The sequence below is a fragment of the Cavia porcellus genome, unplaced genomic scaffold (assembly GCF_034190915.1).
Source record: "Cavia porcellus strain 051 isolate PalLab524CR breed Dunkin Hartley unplaced genomic scaffold, mCavPor4.1 scaffold_22, whole genome shotgun sequence".
Lineage (NCBI taxonomy): Eukaryota > Metazoa > Chordata > Mammalia > Rodentia > Caviidae > Cavia > Cavia porcellus.
The window spans coordinates 54,988,823-55,011,179 of record NW_026947505.1 but is presented as its reverse complement, the minus strand read 5'-3'; the positions used below and the strand labels follow the sequence as shown (position 1 = coordinate 55,011,179).

Genomic DNA, 22,357 nt, shown 5'->3' with positions numbered 1-22,357 from the left:
GTTTGTCTTCTTCATTTTGTTTTCTGCTCCATTCATTGTGGCCTCTGTGCCACTATTTCTGGATTCTTCGTATTTTTCTTTTTTAGAATATCCTGCAGTATTCTCTGTAGAGTTGAATTGGTGGTTGCATATTCCCCTAGTTCTTCTTTATCCTGGAAGCACCTTGTTTTTCCATCAATTTCCAGGGATAGTTGTGCAGGATATTTCAATCTTGGCTGGAGGTTATTATCTTTCAAAGCTTGAATTATTTCCCCCCACGCTCTTCATGATTTGATGGTTTGTGCCAAAAAGTCTGCTGTAATTCGGATGGGTGTTCCCTTGTAAGTGATCTGTTTCTTGTCTCTGACAGCTTTTAATATTCTGTTCTTATACTGGATTTCTGGAATTTTGATTATTATATGCCTGGGTATAGGTCTGTTTGGGTTGTAGGTGGCTGGGGTCCTGAATGCTTCATACATCTGAGTATCTTTATCTTTTGCTAAATTAGGAAAATTCTCCTGGATTATTTCTGCGAGTAGCTTTTGTACTTCATTTGTTTGTGTCCCTACTTCTTCTTTTATGTTCTTAATTCTTAAATTATAGATCCTCTTATCATCTTCTAGTCTTTGTATTATTGCTGTTTGTTTCTTTGTTATTTTTAAGAAGTTTTTCATTTCATGCTTCCATATTACAAATCTGCCCTCCAGTTCAGATAGTCTGTCCTTAGTTTCTTTCAAGCTGTTATGCCAGTTTTCGATAAGAGTTTTTAGTGTCCTGGTAATCTCTTTGAACCTGCTTCACGTATTCTATGCTTTCTCTATTTTCTCCATCAAACAATTCTCCCCTCTTTTTCTGTTCTTCCATTCCACCATCTGTTTTTCCTTGGGTGGTGCTTAGCATTTCTCTAACTATTCTGCTTATTTCTAGCTTCAGATCATTAATAACTTCATTCCTGAACTTGTCTATGAGGCTCTGGAGATAGCACTTTATGTCTATTGGTGCGGTGTCCGCTATTGTCTGTTTCTCAGGATTGGGGGCTGAGGGGCCTTTCTTGTGGCTTCCTCTTCCCATATTCTTTGTTCCTTATATATGCAAGTGTATATAGGAGGCCCAGCTTCCTTCCCTGTTGGCCACAGTCTGATTGAATTACGTTGGCTAGGTGTTCCCGCCCACCGCAGCGCAGCAGGGAGTTACGGACCAGGCAGCCTATGCGGGGCCCGCCCTTCCAGGTCTCCTTCAGGCGCTGGGACCTGGGTTGTGCTAGCCTACTGGGTCTCAGCCAGCAGTGTCACGTAGGCTAGGCACTGCTCACCAGTCCCACTTGAGAGGGCGATATGTGACTGAAGTCCCTACAGCGCCCTGTTTTGGCAAGTCTACCTGGTCCCAGAATGTCCTCTGTTGGAGCCTCCTAGATCGTGGAAGAGTCCCAGTTTCTCTCACTCACCACAGATCGATGCACGGCTTCCCGCCCATCCTGCTCTCAACTCCATTTACCGATTCCCTTCTCAGAGCTTTTGCGCATTTGTCTCCCTGCCGAGCCGATTCAGACGTAGCTGCGGCAGCAGGAAACCCAAATCACAGTTTCCAATGGAGCAGGTTCCAGCTTCCACGCTGAGGCTTTATCTGTTCCTGTTATAGCACCAGAATTACATTCCCTGTTGGTTTCTCTCAGCCCAGTTTGTTCTTGGGTCAGCAGGACATATCTCCTCTCTTGCTTAGGATTCCTCACTCTGCACCATTCCTGGATTCTAAGTTGGGTCTTTCAGAGAGCCTCCATAGCTGCTGCTATCTGTCTGCCATGTTCTCACGGAAGTCTATACCACATGTTTTTGGAAAAAATATGCAAAACGTATTTCTGTTTGGCAGTGCTGAGGATCAGACCAAGGTCTCCTGCATACTAAGCAAGTACTGTAACACTGAGCTGTATTCCCAGCCCTAAAATGTATTTCTTATAATGAATCATAGTCAGAAGACAGAAACCACTGTCCTTGAGCAGACATGAATAACATATTCAGTCCAAAGAATAAGAATATAGCCTATATTTCTTTTGGAATACCAATAATTATCCAAAGTACCTCAGACAGTGTCTGCAAACCAAGTTAGCCTTTTCCAAGCATCATTCTGGCATCTTAAGATGTATTTGAAAAAAATGTGAGAATTCTTAATGAGAATTTTCACATTTTTGTATTTTTAAAATGAGAATCTAACAGACTGAACATATTTAGAATCATCTGTATGCGTCCCTCAAATTGCACTATATCACGTGGCTTGGATGGTCATGTTTGCATTTTGCTCAAAATCAAACGAAGGTGGATGGCTTGCTGAGAACAACCATAAGCAGGCTTCAATGAACCACATATAGGTGAAAGTCAGGCTGGGTCATGGCATAGTGAACACAGGAGTTTCCATCCACCAAACAGAATGATGGGAAGAGAGCTGGGTTACTCTTAGGCACATGGCAGCACAGACATGCTAGACAAGGGGCCTGGTGCCAAGTCAAGTGGCGAAGAGCACACAGAGGGCTCCACCTCTGCACACACAAACTTGTAGCCGTTCTGCATAGTTGATGCAAAAGCAAATAAAATGGAATAAGTGATTTTTATGTGTCATAAAATAAGGGAACTGATTTTCATTTTACAAATTATTCAGCCAATTTCATGTTTTCATATCACGTTGCTAATGGTAACTTATTTTTTTATTTCAGTATGTCTAGACATTAAATTGGATTGGGGAAAGACAGCACAAGGGCCACAGCAAGGGACCACACACTCACAACCTCTCACACATAGCAGTTCTCGATCAATGGAGAGAAGTTGCAGCAGAGATAGGATGAGGTGGCAGATAATCCGCCTTGATTTTGTGTTTATATTTCACCATGAAGCGCCTTATCCAGCTTGTTTGTGGCTAATCTATTTCCTTAATTATGCTTGCCCCAAAACAATATCAGACAAATTTATGCTCCTAGTGATTAGGAGGGGCAGGCCCCAGAGCCTGTGGAATGTCTGAAGGAGGCTACACTGAACTTCTGTAATGCTGAGAAAAGGGCAGCAGAGTGAACAGGGAAACAAGTTTTCTGTAAGGAAGTACGAAGATATGATCTCAGCCTTCAATAGTTGCTCGATCTAAAAATTTCACCTGTAGGAAATTATCCTAATAACTCAGGATATCAGAAAGGATTTAACTTCAAGAATATCTAATAGTAGGGAATTGACTATGGGATGGTATAATCATATAATTATGCTGATGTTGACAAGAAAATCACAGCTAACAGAAATTGAGTGCTAACTTTCTTTAAAATACTCCTTCAAGCATCTATATTTGTTATCTCACTTAATTCTGAAAACATGCTAACATGGTTGGCATTCACATTTCCCACAATTTACACATGAGTAAACTGAGGTACAAGGTCATTAAATAATCTGCCCAGTTAATAAACGGCAGGGCTAAGATATGAACCCAAAGCATCTAATTCTACATAATTGACAGACATCCAAAAGTTGCTATAGACTGAATATTTATACCTCCTCCACTCCCAAAGTTCATATCCTGAAATTCTAATCCTCAGCATGATGCTATTTGGAAACAGGGTCTTTGTGGGGCAGTTAAGTCATGAAGATAGGGCCCTCATGATGGGATTACTAGTCTTCTAAGAAGTAACAGAGGAGACTTACCTCCTCTCTGCTCTCTGACTGTGCAGATACAGAAAGATCTCCATGTATAAACCAGTAAAAGGACCTGCAACAGTATTCAACCCCTAACTTCTCCCTTTCCACAACTGTCACAAACGAATGTGACTGCTTACGCCACCCAGTGCATGCTACTGTTGTAGCAGCCTGAAATAAGACTGAAGGCATGTAAACATATGTAATATCTATGTCACAGAGACTTGTATGCATATGAGATATGACCAAGTGAACAGGGCAGGTTATAAAACATAAGCTATAATCTCATTTTTGTAAAATTTTTAAAGAACTGGCAAGATTTGTAACAGATTACAGTTATTATGACTTTTTTCTTAAATTTTCTTTAAATCATTTTAAGACGAAAGTAGCATTTTAATTTAAATATATTTTCCTAGTAAGCTACACTACAATTATTATATGTTGCATACATGAACAGCATCATAGCAAATTTCTAGTCAGGATTAGTAACTTAGCCCTCTGTTACATTCTACAAAAAAATCCTGATAGAAGCTTTCTTGTCTACTTCCACTTAGTAACACTTCACTATCAAATAAAAAGCAATTTAGTCAAGCCAGCCTATCTGTTATAGCTTATATCTAGGAGTTTCCCCAAAGCCTCCTGTGCTCATAGGGGCTTTTAGGAGGTGATTGGATCATAGGGGCATAATAATCATCAGTGGATTAGTCTACTGGTGAGTGTACAGATGACTGGTTGTTAGAAAGTGGGTCTGTAGGCATAGCCTAGAAGGACTTAACTCTTCTCACTCCTCCTTTTCCTCTTTCTCTGCTTCCTGCCACCATGCTCTGAGCAATCCTTCTCTGCCATGCCTGTCTGCCATGCTACCCTGCTTTGGAGCCAGCGTCTATGGACTGAAATCTTTCTTCCTTTAAGCTGTCAGTGTTGTGTATCAGTGATAAGAAAGTAACTAAGACACCATCTAAGAATTCAGATACATCAGGAATCTTTATTCCAGCCCAAATCTCTTTCTGCCAGACAGGGTAGTCTACACTATTTCCTCCAGCCTAGACTGTGACAAAGGAAGGAGGAACTGCACAACCTACACTGTGACCAACGGACCTGACAGTGCCCTGCAGCAGCAGGTGTGAAGAAGCAGTTGTCTTTTGTCTAAACCAGAAAAGACCAGGCCCTGGAGACTAGGACTGTGTTCACAGTAAATCCATTTCTTCCTTTTAGCAAAGTAGGGCATGAAGGAAAATCTAAAATGAATCAAAAAACCCAGGCCAAACTATGTACCTGCTCTGGAATAGTACCAATACTTTTTCATGCTTATCACAGGGATTCCCCTGGCTATAAAGCTCTGAATCTCAGTTGCCATAGCCTGAGCATCCTGACAGTGTATGGGATCTGACTTCACTATGAATTGAGGAAGTTAATGCTAAATGCAAGATGCAGATGCATAGGCACAGGGATTTCAGTGGCACAGTGCCTGCATAGCAAACACAAGGTCATGAGTTTGATCCTTGGTGCCAACAAAAAAAGATGCAGACACAGAGCACTAATTTCACATAGTTTTGGATTCATGCAACATTCCACTAATGAACTTAAAAAGAATGGGAGCTGAGGGAACCTTAGTGTTACGGGTGCCAGTGCTGCTCAGTGGGGGTGCCACTAGTTTTGGGGAGGGCTAGTTCTTCACTGGATCAGGTAGGACAGTTTCAGGGCACTTCAAAATACCTAGTATTCAGGTATTAGTGCCTGGTACACTGTGACAACCTAAAATGCTATCTCTCAACACTGGTAAGTGCTCCACCTGAGAATCACTAATCCAGTCCATCTCTGAAATTCAGTGAAGTGACAAAAGTCACTTGTGTAAAGACAGAGCCCCGATCCCAAGTGTACTGAGTTTATTGCTTTTTCTACAGTACCGCACTTCCCTAATAATGCTCATGAGAACAAAAGACACTTAAAAATCAAGAATAGACTTCACACTTAATGATAGGTTTTCACAACTTAAATTTTTTTCAATCTCATGATAGGTATTCTGGTATGTAAGCCCAGAATTGTATTATGTTTACTCTTAAAGAGCAAAATGTCTACAAATACTTGATGCTTAAAGATGGGCATGGTGATAAAAACACTTGTAATTCCAGCACCAAAAATGCTGAGGCAGGAGAATAACCATTAGTTAAGGCCAACTTGGTCTACATAGTGAGTTCAAAGTCAGTCTGAGCTATATAGAGAGACTTTGTCTAAAAAGAAAACAATTTAAAATAAATCACAAAATAACAAAAGATGCACTATGTTCTGAATTCATACTGTAAACACTATCTGTACCAGAAAGAGACAGAAAGTGGGGGAGGGGTGGACCTGGAAACATTTGCATTTTCTTAAGAAAATGTTGTTTCTAAGCACTATTTCTTAACTCAGTGGCTCAAGTGCTTCCTTGGTAAGTACAAGGTCATGAGTTTGATCCCCAGTTCCAAAATCAAAACAAAACAAAACAAAAAAACCCCCACTATCTCTATAGGCAGCCAGGGAAATAAGTTTATATGGAACAGCTTTTACCAAATAAAAGCCTTGACTTTACTGTTTTTAAAAATCAAGATTCTTATAGGGCTAGAGATACAGCTCAACAGCAGAGTACTTGCTTTGCATGCATGAAGCCTTAGGTTCAACCCCAGACCACAACTCCCCACCACAAAAATAATTTTAAAAAATCAACATTTCATGGGCTGGGGATTTAGCTCAGCGGCATAAGCACCTGCCTTGCAAGCAGGCGGTCATAAGTTTGAGCCCGGTACTGATAAAAAAGAAAAAAAAAATCAACATTTCCCTAAGTTTGTGCAGTACTCATCATTCTGAAAATTTATATATTAAATAACATCTTACTAGTTTGTAAGGGCCTAACAAGATTGGCCCAAAACATAACATTGACATATGCCTTCCACAGTGTGAGAAGAGCACTACTAGTAGTCATTTTTCCTGTCACTAAGACACAATAGCCGATACCCATAATTTAAAGGACTTTTTTTTTTTGTACCAGGGATTGAACTCATGGCCGTGAGCATGCAAGGCAGGTGCTTACGCCGCTGAGCTAAATCCCTGGCCCAAAAGGAAAATTTTAATTTAGTTTATGGTTTCAAAAGATTCAGTACATGGTTAGCTGGCTCCAAGGCAGAAGCCTCATGGAAGAAGGGTGAGTGAGATCAAAGCTGCTTATTTCATGGCTGCTGGCGGGGGAGGAGTGCCAAAAAGTAATGGGCAAGGGACCACATATTGTGCTAGAGGCCATGCCTCTATGACCCATCCAGGGGTACCCAGGAGCTGCCTTGCTAATCTGCTAGTTGTTTCTTTTTCTTTTTTTGGTACCAGGGATCGAACTCATGACCTCACGCTTGCCAGGCAGGTGCTTATGCCACTGAGCTAAATCCCCTGCTGCTAGTTGTTTCTTAAGCCAATGAAGCGGATGTATCAGGATTAACGGTCATAAGCAACTTATGTTTTCTAGTCATACGTTGAATTTAGGATGCTAGCACCCAAACTCTTTCACTGAAGTTTCAGAGAAAGAAAATCCATCATATTCAGTGCTTGGTCCTATTTTATTCACAGTATTCTTCTAATGGTAGATAATTTTTACTTGCTTCAAACTTGCAAAATACTCTATGCTACCTCCTTTAATGGTTAAATACTTTGTACAATTTGCCCCCATTACACACTCTAGAACACTAGAATTGAGGGAGGAGGGGAGGGGAGGTAAACAAGGTTAGAAAGAGAGAACAAGGTGGAATCGCAGTCCTACACAACGCCCAAAGCCCAAAATAAAATTACTCTACGGAAACTTCAGATAAATTTTAAAAAGCACTTCAAACCTCACATCCAGTCTTGTGCTTTGTATGTACACATACAAAAATGTGACAGCTATTCTGCTTATAGCAGGAGGTCATACTAGAATTCACTTAGTAGTTTCATTTTCATTTCAAAAACCTGTAAAATGCCTGTATCTACATCCCAGAGGCTCCATTCCCACTGCACTCAGCTGGGAAAATTTTCCTGTCCACAGTCACAGTCAAAAATGCAGTTTTACAAAGGAGCAGGATACTCACGGAGTCTTGCCTCTGGAGCAGGGTAGCCGGCAGGGCCTCACAAAGGCAAAGCACAGCCTCAGAACTGGGCTTTGTGTGGAAGGGAGATGGCGGGAGGGTCTGCTGGGGAACAGCTTCAAGCCCCTCTGATATTTACATGTCAATGCCCAAGGCAATGCGCTCGGTGCTTCTCCAGCTTGTCTGGCAGCCAGGCTTTGGGTTTTGCTTTTTTGTCTTCTGTAAGAAGCCTTGAATCTAAAGGTTGCCAGCAGCACTTGGCAAAACTCCTTATGAGGGATCTGTCACCCTCTTTAGAGCCCTGAGCCTAGGTAAACACATCGATGACCAACAGACAGGCTTTTTACATTAGCCAAGGACACTAAGCAAGGAGAGATGCATACTTTAAGTGATAGCCATGGGCCAGAATCAGAATTCCAAAGGAGGTGAGGGCCAGAAAACATTAACTAAAAAAAAAGTTATGATTCCAGAGAAACAGACGTTTCATCTTGTACTTAGGCTCAAAAAGCAACTACTCTAGACTTTCAGTTTATAACTTGATAAGAAACAATAGCATATATTTGGGCACCAAAAACAAATAAATGAACTTAATTAACAGTTTTAGGGTTCATTAAGTACAGTATTATGAATAAGAGGACAGGAACAGGGGAAAATAGATGATGTGTACAGTGTTCTACATAGAGCAATCCTGTTCTATAAGAAAGGAATGTTACAGGCAGGTGGTGCTAGGAGAGTAAGCATCTTCAATCCATGAAGATACAAACAGCAGATTTACTCAGGGGTTCCACTCAGCAGAGTCAAGGATTGATGACTGGATGGAGACTGCATCTGCACAAGCTAGAAAGAATTTCTAAAATGAAAAATTCCAATCCCTGTGTGTAGGTAGGCAATGGGGCTTTCCTGCAGGCTGGGGTGGCGACTATACGGGGTACCGAAGAAGCCAATTAGGCACCAATGATTTCATCTGATGTGAGATCAAAACAGCTTTTGAGGGCCAGGGATTTAGCTCAGCACAAGCCTGCCAAGTGTGAGGTTGTACGCTCAATCCCAGGTACCAAAAAAGAAAAAAAATAGTCTTTGGACTTTTAGACTGGGAAATAAAATGATTATGGAATACAAATATTGATTTACAAAGCAACATAATCTGTGTAATGTAGAAAGAAAGATTTATACTAAGATGAGGTAACTCTTACAATGCTCAAAAAAGTCCAAGCATTAGTTATTTCTAAAATTAAAAAATGCAAATCCATGACCCATTTATTACAGTTTGAAAATTGCAAGGCTGGCTCAGTGGATGCCATTCCCTTAAATTCCTTTTCCTTTATTCCCTCTTTTTGAAAAAGGCCACTGATATAATTTGGGTCACTTACAATACTTACATTTACAAAGTGTTTTATGGTCAGTTGAGCTTTATGAATATTTCATGGGGTAGAATCTTAATGCTGGCCTAGGACTTGGAAGCAGCAGAGGGAAGGCGTTCCTAGGAAGTGATGATGTGTGTGTGTGCAGGGCCTGTGGACACCAACAGTTTCTACCTTATGAAGGGCAATGGCAAAAATCTTCCCTCCCCCAAAATGTTCCCTTTCTCCCTATGCTGTGGAAGGATCAAGAGAATTGCTTTCACCCTTGCTGCCCCAGCACTACGGTAGATGTGGACAGAATGTCATCACATAGTAAGTAGTTGGCAGTGAATGCTTCACAGCCTCACCCGTGCCATCTCCATCACCACCACCATTATCCTAATGACATTATGAGACAGCTACCAAGATTCCTATCTTCCTAAAGTGAGAAGAAAATGCATGAGGTATGTGTATATAAAATGTTCCTAATTACTGACAAATTGCCCTCCACATGTACCAATTTATATTCCCAACAACAGTGTATGAGGAGTACCATCTTCCTATGTAGTCTGTGCTTATCAGAATTTTTTGAGCATTTTTATTTTATCTTGAGGACTTGATAGAAGAAAAACACCTTATTTTGTTTACATTTCATTATATTTCATATTTATATTTCATTTATATTTATATAATTTATACATCATCTACTTTGTATTTCATTTCATTTATAAGGTTGAACATCACTGCATTTTTTTAAATACTGGATGTTACAGCTTGTATCTAGATGTCCCCTCCAAGCCTCATATGTTCACATGTGGGGCTTTTTTAGATCTAAGGCATGTGATATGGGGATTAAGGATGTGTGGTACTAAATTAGTCCACTGATTGGAATTAACAAAATTCTGAGTGTGGATAATAAGAAAGCCCACCCTGGATATGAGTGGCACCACCCAAAAGCCTGTAGCCTGGATGGGATAAAAGGATAAAGGAGGCCTGCTGCTTCTGCTGCTGCTGCTGCTGCTGTTGCTGCTCCCCGCCTCTCGGTTGGCACATCATAGACTGTTCCTCCTCTGCCTGGCCTACCTTAAGCCAGCTGACTGTAGAGTAAAACCTTTACAAACTGTAAGCTGAAATAAACCTTCCCTCCTGTAATTCTGGGTGCCAGGTATTTTGTCTCAGTAATGAGAAAAGCAACTAAGTTAGTAGGTAATAAACTTAGACAGATATGTCCCAAATTGTTTGATTGTGCTTCCCACAATGGAGAAGGACAAGTTCAAGCCCAGTCTCATTATTATCGACTTGTTCTCAAAATTAAAATCAAAATTAAAAATTAAAAAAGGAATGGGAATGTAGCTCAAAGCAAAGATCCTGGGTTCAAACCCCAGTACAAGGCCAGGGCTTTAGCTCAGCAGCATACTGACAAACACAAGGTTGTGAGTTCAATCCCCAGTACCAAAAGAAAAGAAATGAATTCTACTAGTACTGAGAGACTGATGCAGGAGGATGGCAAGTTTGAGCCTAGCCTTGGAAACTTAGCAAGACTTGTCTCCAAAATAAAAATTAAAAAGAAGTGGTGGCTGCCTTGCAAGCAGGCGGTCATGAGTTTGATCCCCGGTACCGATAAAAATGAAAAAGACAAAAAAAAAAAAAAAAAAAAAAAAAAAGAAGTGGTGGCAATGGTGTGCTGGGGATGTAGCTAGTGCAAAAGTCCTGGGTTCAATTCCCACTACTGCAAAAAAAATTTAAAAAAAAATATTGAATAATACAATAAAGTTTTAGGCAAAAAGATGCACATAACAGCACTATTTGTAACAGCAAAATGATGGAAACAGAGAAGCAGAGAGACTGCTATCCAATAAAGGGATGATTTGAAAAACCAGGAAACCTCCATTTCGTAGAATATAGTAATACCACATCTTCCATGCGGTTTCATTTTCCATAACTTTAGTAACTCTCAGTCAACCATGGTACAGAAATAGTAAGTAAAACATTCCAGAAATAAATAGCTAACAAGTTTCACTTGCATGAAGTTCTGTGTAAAATGATAAAATCATGGTCTGTTCCTTTCCACCTGGGACAAGAAACATCTCTTTGCTCAGCATAACCATGTTATATATGCTGCCCATTTGTTTGTCACTCAGTTGCCATCCAGGTTATCAAACTGACTGCCACAATATTATAGTGCTCAGGTTCAAGTAACCCTAATTTTACTTAATAATATCTCCAAAGCACAAAAATAGTGATACTGCCAATTTTATCATAGACTATGTTTATAATTGTTCTATTTTATTATTAGCTCTAGTTGTTAATCTCTTATTATTCCTAACTTATAAATCAAAATGCAGTACTATCTGAAGTTTGAGGTATCCACTGGGGATCTTGGAACACAACCTCTGTGGATAAGAGGGGACCAATCATAACACACTTCTTTCAATAGTATTTCTGGGTTCATATTCTTGTCTCAGTTGTGTATCTCTTGGAGTATAACCTAAAGAAATAATCTAAAAACACAGGAAATATGTTTACTAAAATCAATAGTTGAAAATATCCTAGTGTCCAACAATAGAAAACTAGTTAAGCTCCTATTTGTTATGTAGCACTCAGCTCTAATGGTTCTTCCCCTGGGAAATCTTCTTTGACAGATTACCCTATGACACACACTGGGCTCCCATGATACCCTATGTCACCCATTTTAGCAAAATCCCAGGGTTCTACATGAATGTACCACACAAAACTTCACTTCTGTGATCTAGAATTCCCAATACCTGGCAGGGGATATAGGAGGGATCCTTTCCCTTAGAAAAACCATGACGTAAAAGACCAAAAATAACTGTTAAATAAAAACTCACACAGCTATGGTTTGTTGTCCAATTTTCTGTTCCACTTGATCTGTTTTTGGCAATCAGCCAAAAACAAGGGTGCTGACACTGCTCTGCATGTCCCAATCACATGCATGCCAGTACAGATATTACCACACAAATTCATCTGAAATAAGCAAGCTTTGTATCAGTGGGTGCAAACATATGGCATACATGAAGCAACGGGCTGTTTGTATCGCTGAAAACTCTATTATTCTGTTTTTCTTTTTTTTTTTTTTCTTGGTGTATAACTTCTTTTTTTTAATTTTTTAAAAAATATTTTATTTAAAAGGAAAAAAAGGGGGAAAAAGCAGAACAACAACAACAACAAAAAAACAGTGTAAGGGTACAAGTAATTCAGAACTACAGAAAAGCAAAAAACAAAAAACAGTAAGCTATCACCAGTTAATACATTACTCGCTATCATCTTAGAAACGGTGTTGCAGGTCACAGAATCAAAGCACACAAAGCGAACATTCAAACAGTGAGACTGCAAACAGTTGTGTTCAGTAATCCAATCCAAACTATTAATATGGTCTTCTATGCAACACACCTAAACACCCTTGCTGTTGTATCCTTCAGGGCACTTTTCTTTCCCTCTCTTTATTACAACAAAATTTACACATTTTGGGCGTAATTGCTCCCTTAGATCTTATTACTGTTTTTTTTTTGGTAAGAGAATAAAATCAAGCATGATAAAACAAAGCTGTGAGTCAAAACGAAGGCTAGACATAGCACATGATGTAAAAACAGAGTACAAGGTTATCAACAATGGTTACCATAATGCCTCTTGTATCCTTAAGAAGAATTGTCTATCTCTTTAGGTATTATAAAGTTAAATATAACAGTAGAGAACAAGACCAATAAAACCTAAACTTTGTAAATCTTACAGCACCTCAAAAGAGGATAATAATCAAACCAGAATGGGCATCATAATGAATCTTAATGCCTTTAAAGTAGTTGTGTATACTCTGATATTTGATACTTTCATACAGAGCAGAGTCTAATCAGTCAAAACAAGATAACGGGGGTATTACAGGACTTCAACTTGATAGGAAATCAAAAAAGTTACTATAATATATCCTGCTACATTTTTGATTTTTTCCCCTTAGCTTAAAAAAGGAATTTAAAAAATTAAATAATTTTTTAATGAATAAGGGAGAGGATGAGATAAAAGGGGGCATAACAACATAACAATACAGGTTAAAGCATGACACTTTCAGCAACCTAGTGCTTCACCACCAAATAACCCGACTTAATAGTAGTTACCATAGTGTCTTTTTCTTTGAAATATTTGAATATAACTTCATATGCTATAGTAGCAAACATATCAAGACTGTGTAACACCCTTCAAGTGGATGAAAGCATTGTAGAGTATTTAGAACCAGGTAACAGAAAAAATGATCAATGGTTTCTATATTGTCTCTTTGCCTATAACAATTTTTGTTTATACTACCACATATGATAAAATCCAGCAAGCTACAACATGATAAAATCAATGGAGACAGAAGAGCCATAGTTTGGTGTGGCTTTAAGACAAGATGGTATTAAATCAGCACTAGCTATTATGATGTCTTATTTTCTTCAAAGTAGCTGTTCATTGCATCACAGGCCATAATATCAAACAGCCCAGAATAAAGCCATTCCAATTAATGAGTGAAAATTTTATAAGGCTGCAAGGCCACATAATGGGGAATCATGGTTATCATGTACTTTTATATATTTGAATCATTTCCTACACTAGGGAAACTATTCGGAGTTCACAGATGCGAGTTTGATTTATGAGTTCACTTATGAGTATGGTTTCAAGCTGCGCCCATTTATTGATAAATACCTCAATGTGGTCCTTCTTTATAGCTGAGTAGTACTCCATTATATAGAAATACCACAGCTTTTTTATCCATTCCTCAGTTGATGGACATTTGGGTTGTTTCCAAGACCTGGCAATTACAAATTGTGCTTCTATAAACATAGGTGCGCATATATCACTGTGGCATGATGCTTTCATTTCTTCTGGGAAGATGCCTAGAAGTGGAATAGCTGGAAAAAATGGGACTTCCAATCCCAGCTTTTTGAGAAATCTCCAGACTGACCTCCACAAAGGCTGTACCAGTCTACACTCCCACCAACAGTATAGGAGAGTTCCTTTTCCCCCACAGCCTCTCCAGCACTTGTTGGTGGTGGTTTTCTTGATCCTGGCCATCCGTTCTGGAGTGAGATGGAATCTCAGTGTGGTTTTAACTTGCATTTCCCTAATAACCAATGATGATGAACATTTTTTCAAGTATTTATTTGCCATTTGTATTTCTTCCTCTGAGAAGTGTGTATTCATCTCAGATGCCCATTTTTGGATTGGGTCTTTGAATTTTGGGGGTCTGATTTTTTTTAATTCTTTATATGTTTTAGACAAAAGTCCTTTGTCTGGGGGGGGGTTCACTAAGATCTTTTCCCAATTTGTGGGTTTTCTTTTCACTATGCTGGAGATTTTTTTTTACTTACAAAAACTTTTTAATAAGAGGTGGTCCCAGTTATTGATTCTGGGAAGTATTTCCCGTGCAGTTTGAGTCCTGTTCATGAATTCTCTACCTACCCCTATGTCTTCAAGGTTTCTACCTAATTTGTCTTCCAATAGATTTAGTGTTTCTGTTTTAATATTCAGATCTTTGATCCATTTAGATTTTAATTTAGTACATGGTGATGATAGGCTTGGGTCGAGTTTTAGTTTTCAGCAAATGGAGAGCCAGTTTTTCCAACACCATTTATTAAAAAGACTGTCATTTTTCCAATGAACCTGCTTGGCTCCTTTATCGAAGATAAGGTGGTTGAGTGTGTTTGTAGTTGTGGTTGTATCTTCTAATCTATTCCATTGATCCTCTGCTCTGTTTTGATTCCAGTACCATGTTGATTTTACTACTGTTGCTTTGTAGTATAACTTCAAGTCAGGGATTGTGATGCCTCCTGCCTTGCCTTTGTTGCTTAGAATTGCCTTTGATATTCTAGGTCTCTTCTGGTTCCAGATGAACCTTAGGAGTGATTTCTCTAGATCTAAAAGGTATGTTGATGGTATTTTTATTGGGATTGCATTGAATCTGTATAACAGTTTTGGGAGAATGGCCATTTTCACAATGTTTATTCTTCCTATCCATGAACATGGGATGTCTTTCCATTTTCTGAGATCATCTTCAATTTCTTCTTTCAGTGTATTATAATTTTCCCTGTATAGGTCTTTCACTTCTTTCATAAGAGTAATTCCTAAATATTTCATTTTTTTGCTTGCTAGTGTGAAGAGTGTGGCTTCTCTTATTTCTCTCTCTGTGATTTTGTTGTTAATGTATAAGAATGCTATTGATTTCTGAGTATTGATTTTGTACCCAGCTACATTACTGAATTTATTTATTATATCTATGAGTCTTTCAATGGAGTTTAGGGGGTCTTCTATGTAGAGTATCATGTCATCTGCAAATAATGACAGTTTAACTTCTTCTTTTCCTATCTTTACCCTTTTTCTTTTTCTCTCTTGTCTAATTGCTCTGGCTAGTACTTCCAGTACTATATTAAATAGGAGAGGTGATAAAGGACATCCTTGTCTTTTTCCTGATTTTAAAGTAAAGGCTTTCAATTTTTGGCCATTTAGTATGAGGCTGGCTGTTGGTTTGTCGTAGACAGCCTTTATTATATTGAGGTAAAGACCATCTATTCCAATTTTCTGTAAAGTTCTTATTATGAATGAATGTTGGACCTTATTGAAGGCTTTTTCTGCATCTATGGAAACGATCATGTGATTCTTACTTTTGGCTTTATTGATATGGTGGATTACATTTATTGATTTACGTATGTTGAACCATCCCTGCATGCCTGTGATGAATCCCACTTGGTCATGGTGTATAATCTTCTTGATGATTTGCTGCATCCTATTTGCCAATATTTTATTGAGGATTTTTGCATCTGTGTTCATTAGGGAGATTGGTCTGTAGTTCTCTTTTTCAGTTGGGTCTTTCTCAGGTTTTGGTACTAGAGTAATATTTGCTTCCAGGAATGACTTGGGAAGGATTGCTTCCCTTTCAATTTCATTGAAGAGTTTGAGGAGTGTTGGCTTTAGGTCTTCTTTGTATTTCTTGTAGAATTCTGCAGTGAATCCATCTGGGCCTGGGCATTTCTTTGTAGGTAAGGAATTAATTACATGTTCAATTTCATTGATAGAGATTGGGCTATTCAGCAGTTTTACATACTCTTGATCTAGCTTTGGTACTTCATATGTTTCTAAGAATCTGTCTATTTCTTCTGTGTTATCAAACCTTTGAGAGTAGAGGTTTTCGAAATAGGTGTTGATGATCTTCTGTATTTCTATTGAGTCTGTAGTGACTTTACCTTTTTCATTTCTTATTGCATGGATTTGAGCTCTTTCTTCCCTTTTTAAAATAAGGTTGGCTAGAGGCTTATCGATTTTATTTATTCTTTCAAAGAACCAACTTTTTGATTCGTTGATTCTTTGGATTGTTTTCTTAGTCTCCATTGCATTGATTTCTGCTCTGATTTTTATAATTTCCTCTCTTCTTTTGGCTTTGGGGTTGACTTGCTCTTCTTTTTCTAGCTGTTTGAGGTGTAGCATCATGTTGTTTATTTGTATTCGTTCTGTTTTCCTGATGTGGGAGCTCAGTGCAATAAATTTTCCTCTGAGGACGGCTTTCATTGCATCCCATAGATTCCAGTAAGTTGTATCTGTATTTTCATTGGTTTGTAGGTATTGCTTAATTTGTTTTTTAATTTCCTCTGTGACCCAGTGATTACTCAGGAGTGTGTTATTCAGTTTCCATGTGTTTGTGGGAATTTTGCAGTATCTTTTATCATAAACTACTAATTTCATGGCACTATGGTCCAATAGCATGCAAGGGATAATTTCAACTCTTTTGCATTTATTTAAATATGTTCTGTGAGTTAATATATGGTCTATTTTAGAGAATGGCCCATGTACTGCTGAGAAGAATGTGTATTCTGTTGTTGTTGGGTGGTATACTCTGTATATGTCTATTAAGTCCATTTGTTCACAGGTGAAATTCAGTTCTTTTATTTCTTTGTTGATTTTCTGTTTGGTTGATCTGTCCATTGGTGTCAATGGTATGTTAAGATCTCCTGTCAGAATTGTGTTACTGCTGATTTGGTTTTTCATATCTGTTAGTACTTGTTTTTATATAACTGGGTGCTCTGGAGTTTGGTGCATATATATTTGAGATAGTTATCTCTTCCTCTTGGAGTTTTCCCCTAACCAGTATGTAGTGACCTTCCTTATCCTTTCTGATCATTATTGGCTTGAAGTTGACTTTGTCTGCAAACAGAATAGCTACCCCCGCTTTGGGGGGGGGGGTTTCCTGTTGCATGGAGTGTTGTTTTCCATCCTTTGACTTTGAGTCTGTGAGTATCCTTTTGAGTTAGGTGGGTTTCTTGTAGACAGTATATGGTTGGATTTTGTTTCTTGATCCATTCTGCCAGTCTGTTTCTTTTAATTGGTGTATTGAGACCATTTACATTAATAGTAAGAACTGTTATAAATTGGTTTATTGTTGACACATTATCTTTCTGGCGTTGCATGTTTATCTTTCTGCTCTGTTCAACTATCTGCTTTGTTTAGTGGTTTTTTCCTAAATGTATCTAGGCTGTCTTTCAGTATTCTTTGCAGGGTTCGCTTGGTGATCATAAGTTTTTCAGCTGATCTTTGTCATGGAAGTATCTTATTTCTCCATCAAATTTGAAGGACAGTTTTGCAGGGTACATCAGCCTAGGTTGGAAATCATTTTCTTTTAGGATCTGAAATACATCACTCCATGCTCTTCTTGACTTTATTGTTTGTGCTGAGAAGTCTGCTGTAATTCTGATAGGTTTTCCTTTATAGGTGATCTGTCTTTTCTCTCTGACAGCCTTTAATATTCTATTCTTTTGTTCAATTTCTGGGATGGTCATGGTGTAGATTTATTTTGGTTGTGACTATTTGGAGTTCTATATGCTTCACTGATCTTGATATCAGTTTCCAATCTCATGTTTGGGAAATTTTCAGCTATTACTTCTCTAAATATCCTCTTGACATCCTTTATGTTGTCCCCTTCTTTTTCATTTATCCCTATCAACCTTATGTTGTTTCTCTTTGCGTCATCCTGTAGGTGTTGAATTGTTATTTCCTGATTTCTTGTTATTTTTAAAAGATCTTTTCTTTCCTGTTCACTTGTTGCAATCTTGTCTTCGAGGTCTGAGATTCTATCTTCACATTCATTGAGGTGGTTTTTACAACTTTCAATGGAGCTTTTAATTTCCTGTATATCTCTTTGTATCTGTTTTATGTATTCTGTTTGTTTCTTATATTGTTCATCCAGGGATTCTATCTTTTTGTTTAGTTCCTCCAATTTTTTAACTGCATCTTCTTTAGCTATGTTTAGCATCTGCTTCATTTCTTTTATCAATTCTTCTTTCATCTGAGAGAATATTTCTAGTTTGAATTCCTTTAAGGCTTCCCATACTTGCTTCTTTATTTCAGTTACCATTATTTCAGGTATTTCAGTCATGTGGCATGTGTTTTCTTCTATGCACATGGCTCCTGGGCTTTCTTGGGATGGGCTGGATGTTTGAGATTGCATTTTGGACTTTCGTTTTGTCATTTTCCTGTATTTGGGAGCTTCAAGTATGTTCCAGGTGTGGGAGAGAGATCCACCAGCCTGGGATGGGGTACCCTGCGATGGCCCCACTCACTGGACCCAGCAGGGAACTATGGACTGCTCCTCAGGCCAGGAAGAGTGTCTCCTCAGGCTGGGCAGAGCTCCCAGCCACCGCTGCCACAGTCTCTGATCTCGCCTGGTCCCCGGTCCGGTGGGGAACCGGCCTGGGTCCCCAGGTCAGGGAGAAAGTTCCCGCAGGTTGGGCGGAGCTCCCAGCCGCTGCTGTTATACTCACCCTTCCGGCCTGGTCTCTGGTCCGGTGGGGAGCTGGCCTGGTCCCCAAGTCAGGGAGAAAGTTCCCGCAAGTTGGGTGGAGCTCCCAGCTGCCGCTGCCACAGTCTCTGATCTGGCCTGGTCCTCCTGTTTTTCTTTTAATGTATGACTTTTTTTAACCTCAGTAATCAAGTTTAATTGCAATGTTGACACTCTGCAATAAGTTAAGTGAGTTTGGGTTGCAGCTTGGGCATCTGTTTCTAAAAGTTCCACCATCACTGCTTTAGATCGTTTTTGCTTTAGCTCCCAGCTTCACAAACAGTTTAGAGTATGAAAACCCTTGATTTGACAATAATCACAGAATGACAGCCATATGTGCATGAACAGGAAATGTACAGATTTTAGATTTGCGGTCCTAAGGTTTGTCTATTAAGTAAATAGTGTTTCCAGGCATCCATTCATGTTTTACATACAAAGCCTCAGGACTGTTCCTTTCTGATAATTTATAAATGAGGCCAATTTCTTTATTATATCACCATTCCAAACATTCTGACAGATAAAGAACACAAGTTAAGTTAAACCTCCCCCATACAACTGTGAAAGAGCCAGAGTAGAAATAATTTTGAGAGAAACTGAAATTAAAACCTTTATACCTAGATGATATTCAGTGCAACCCTGTATCAGGCATCCTTCAGGTTAAAAAAGAAGAGAAAAAATTCTGTAAGTAACTGATTTAAAAATTCCTGAGAGGAAAATACTTTTATAAACTCTAGTGATACTTATTCGGGGACCACTATACAATGTGAACATCCTTCTCTACCAAAAGCTAATGAAAGTTTTAGAGATAAGAAAACAAGAAGAAAAGATAGAAGTTGAATGTATTATACAGCATCACACAGTGGGCTACTTAGGGACTTTTGACATATGAATGCTGCCTCCCACTCCTCGTCCTCTTTATGTAGCACTGTAAATTGACAATTTTTAAGCCAATGTCTAATCATTAACCAGACTGACAATGTCTGAAAACTGTTTAGAAAACCTGTTGGTAACTAGAAATAGAAATTCCACATGAACCAGATATCCCCTCTCCTAGGTATATTCCTAAAGAATTAAAATCATAATATTACAGAGATATGCACATACCCATGTTTATAGCAGCACAATTAATAATAGCTAAATCCTGGAAACAGCATATAAACCCATCAACAGATGAATGGATATGGAAAATGTGGTATTTATACATGATGGAGTACTATACTGCCATAAAAAGTTAAGCTGTAGGCATTTACAGGTAAATGAATGCAACTTTTTGGGGGAGGGTATGGGGATAGCACTTGTGACCTCGCACTTGCCAGGAAGGTACTTATGCTGCTGAGCTAAATCCCTGGCCCTTGGATTAGAAAATAATGTTAAGTGAAATGAGCCAGACACACAAATTCAAACATCACATGGCTTATCTTATATACAAGAAACACTATATATTATATATACACACATATGTATCTATACAAATAAACAGCAAGATCTAGAATAGATCTTGGTGGAAGTAGGGAGAAGTTCAAATGCTTTCCCCCACATCATTGCATACTGTTGTTTCAAAAATATTTCAATATATTTACTATTCATTTATACTAAAAATTTGTTTTAGTTCATTGAAAAGAAAGTTTGTGTTATCTGTTTCTTTTTTGGATTGTGCCTTGTATTGAGTAGCTACTTTGAAGATAACAATACACAGTATAATAACTATTGCTATTCTCTTATTTGGTTATGAAAATGTTGTATTTTTTTCACAAAATAAATAACCAAAAAAACACTAGTAACATGCTACATTACCATATGAAATGTTATCATACTTGATTAATATATACTATGCTTTTTGCATAATTTTCCCATGGACTTAAAATTAGGCAATCTTTGATGGATAAGAATAAAGATACAGGGGCTGGAGGTTTAGCTCAGCGGCATAAGTGCCTGCCTTGCAAGCAGGCAGTCGTGAGTTCGATCCCCGGTACCAATAAAAAAGGAAAAAGACAAAAAAAAAAAAAAAAAAAGAATAAAGATACAGCTAAGTGTGGTGGTGCAAGCCTGTAATTCCCACACTAGGGAAATTTAGGCAGGAGGATCACAAGTTCAAGTCTAGTCCAGACAACTTAGTAACTTAACTCCTTGTGTCAAAAATTAAAAAAAAAAAAAAAAAACACACACACACACACACAGGCTGGGGAAGTAGCTCAGTGCAAAGGCCCTGGGTTTAATCCCCAGGAACCCCACATACACACACACACACACACACACACACATATACACAGAAAAAACAGAATAAGTTTGAGCACAGACTGTAGGCCAACCAACTTGAGTCTTTAAGGAGAGGTACAAACAGATGAGTTCGTTTCTACCCTCAGGCCACAGAAAAAGGGTCTACAAAAGTACAGCTGAGTCCACCTGAGTGACTTGGGAGCTACAGGATGTGGAGGAACACCACCACGGAGAGTAGCCTCTGCAGCTGCCAAGGTGGGACAGATCCTGCAGTACGAAGGGTGGTAAGAAGTGCTGCCTGCTCAAAAAATGGCAGACTACTCAAATCAACAGCACAAAAGTTTAAAGGGCAAGGGCAGCACTTGATAAGACTCAGAAATTCATCTATTGCATAGCATGAAGCAACTTAAAGCAGCTAAAAAGGAATTTTCAGACAAATGGCACAGTGATACCCACTTGTAACAATGGTCAGGATACTAAACCACCAGCCACTTGTTGTGTCTTCCAGATTAAAGAAACTTGACTCTGGAAGCAGGAAAAACTATGAAAAAGCTAATATGGCCAAGGTATGAACCAAACTTGTGAATTAAAGTAATAGCAACAGTGACATCTATGATGAAACATTATACCCACAACCTCCCTAATCTGCTCAAGACAAGGGTGAGGTTATTATATGAGACTATAACTGTTAATAACATTTTTACATTAATAATTTTACTTAATACCACGTTTTGTAAACAGGTGATCCTTGGGCATTCTCTTCTCTGCAATTTACTTTCAAGCTAAGTACAGGCAGATAAAAAAGTAATCAACAGTTCTCCTAAAGAAAATCCAAAAGCCAGCAGACAGCGCTAGTGTCTCATTAGGAAAGTCAAGTCCCAGCACTTAACTACTATTTTTGAGATGGAAAATAGACAGGTCTATAAGGGGTGGGGGCTAAGAGGAATGAGGGGATAACAGTGAGAAAAGGAGGGGATAAAGGAAGAATAGCAATACTACAAGCCTGCAAATACAATTTTTTTTTTTTTACAAAATACTATATCACAATACCAATAAAAACTAAACGTTGCCAGGTGTGGGGGTGCATGCCTGTAATCCCAGCACTCCAGCAGCAGAAGCAGAAGGATTGCTGCAAGTTTGAGACTAGCCTAGACCAGTTCCTGCTGTACTACAAGGCAAGTTCAAGTCCAGTCTGAACTCCATAGTGAAACCCTGCCTCAAAAAAAAATTTTTTTTAAATGGTTGGAGAAATACTATGTATGGGTA

The 22,357-nt window shown here is 38.7% G+C and overlaps 1 protein-coding gene across 11 annotated transcripts in view; it reads right to left on the bottom strand.

Moving 5' to 3' along the window:
- Positions 1–22,357, bottom strand: part of Ankrd6 (ankyrin repeat domain 6) — a 193,317-nt gene that overhangs the window by 155,563 nt on the left and 15,397 nt on the right. For 2 of the 11 annotated variants that reach the window (XM_063233227.1, XM_003467439.5), the window contains exon 2: positions 7,727–8,560. The exons of the other annotated variants lie outside the window; for them this stretch is intronic. The gene's annotated coding sequence lies outside the window, so the exon portion shown is untranslated. The remainder of the gene's footprint in view (positions 1–7,726; positions 8,561–22,357) is intronic. 11 annotated transcript variants of the gene reach the window in all.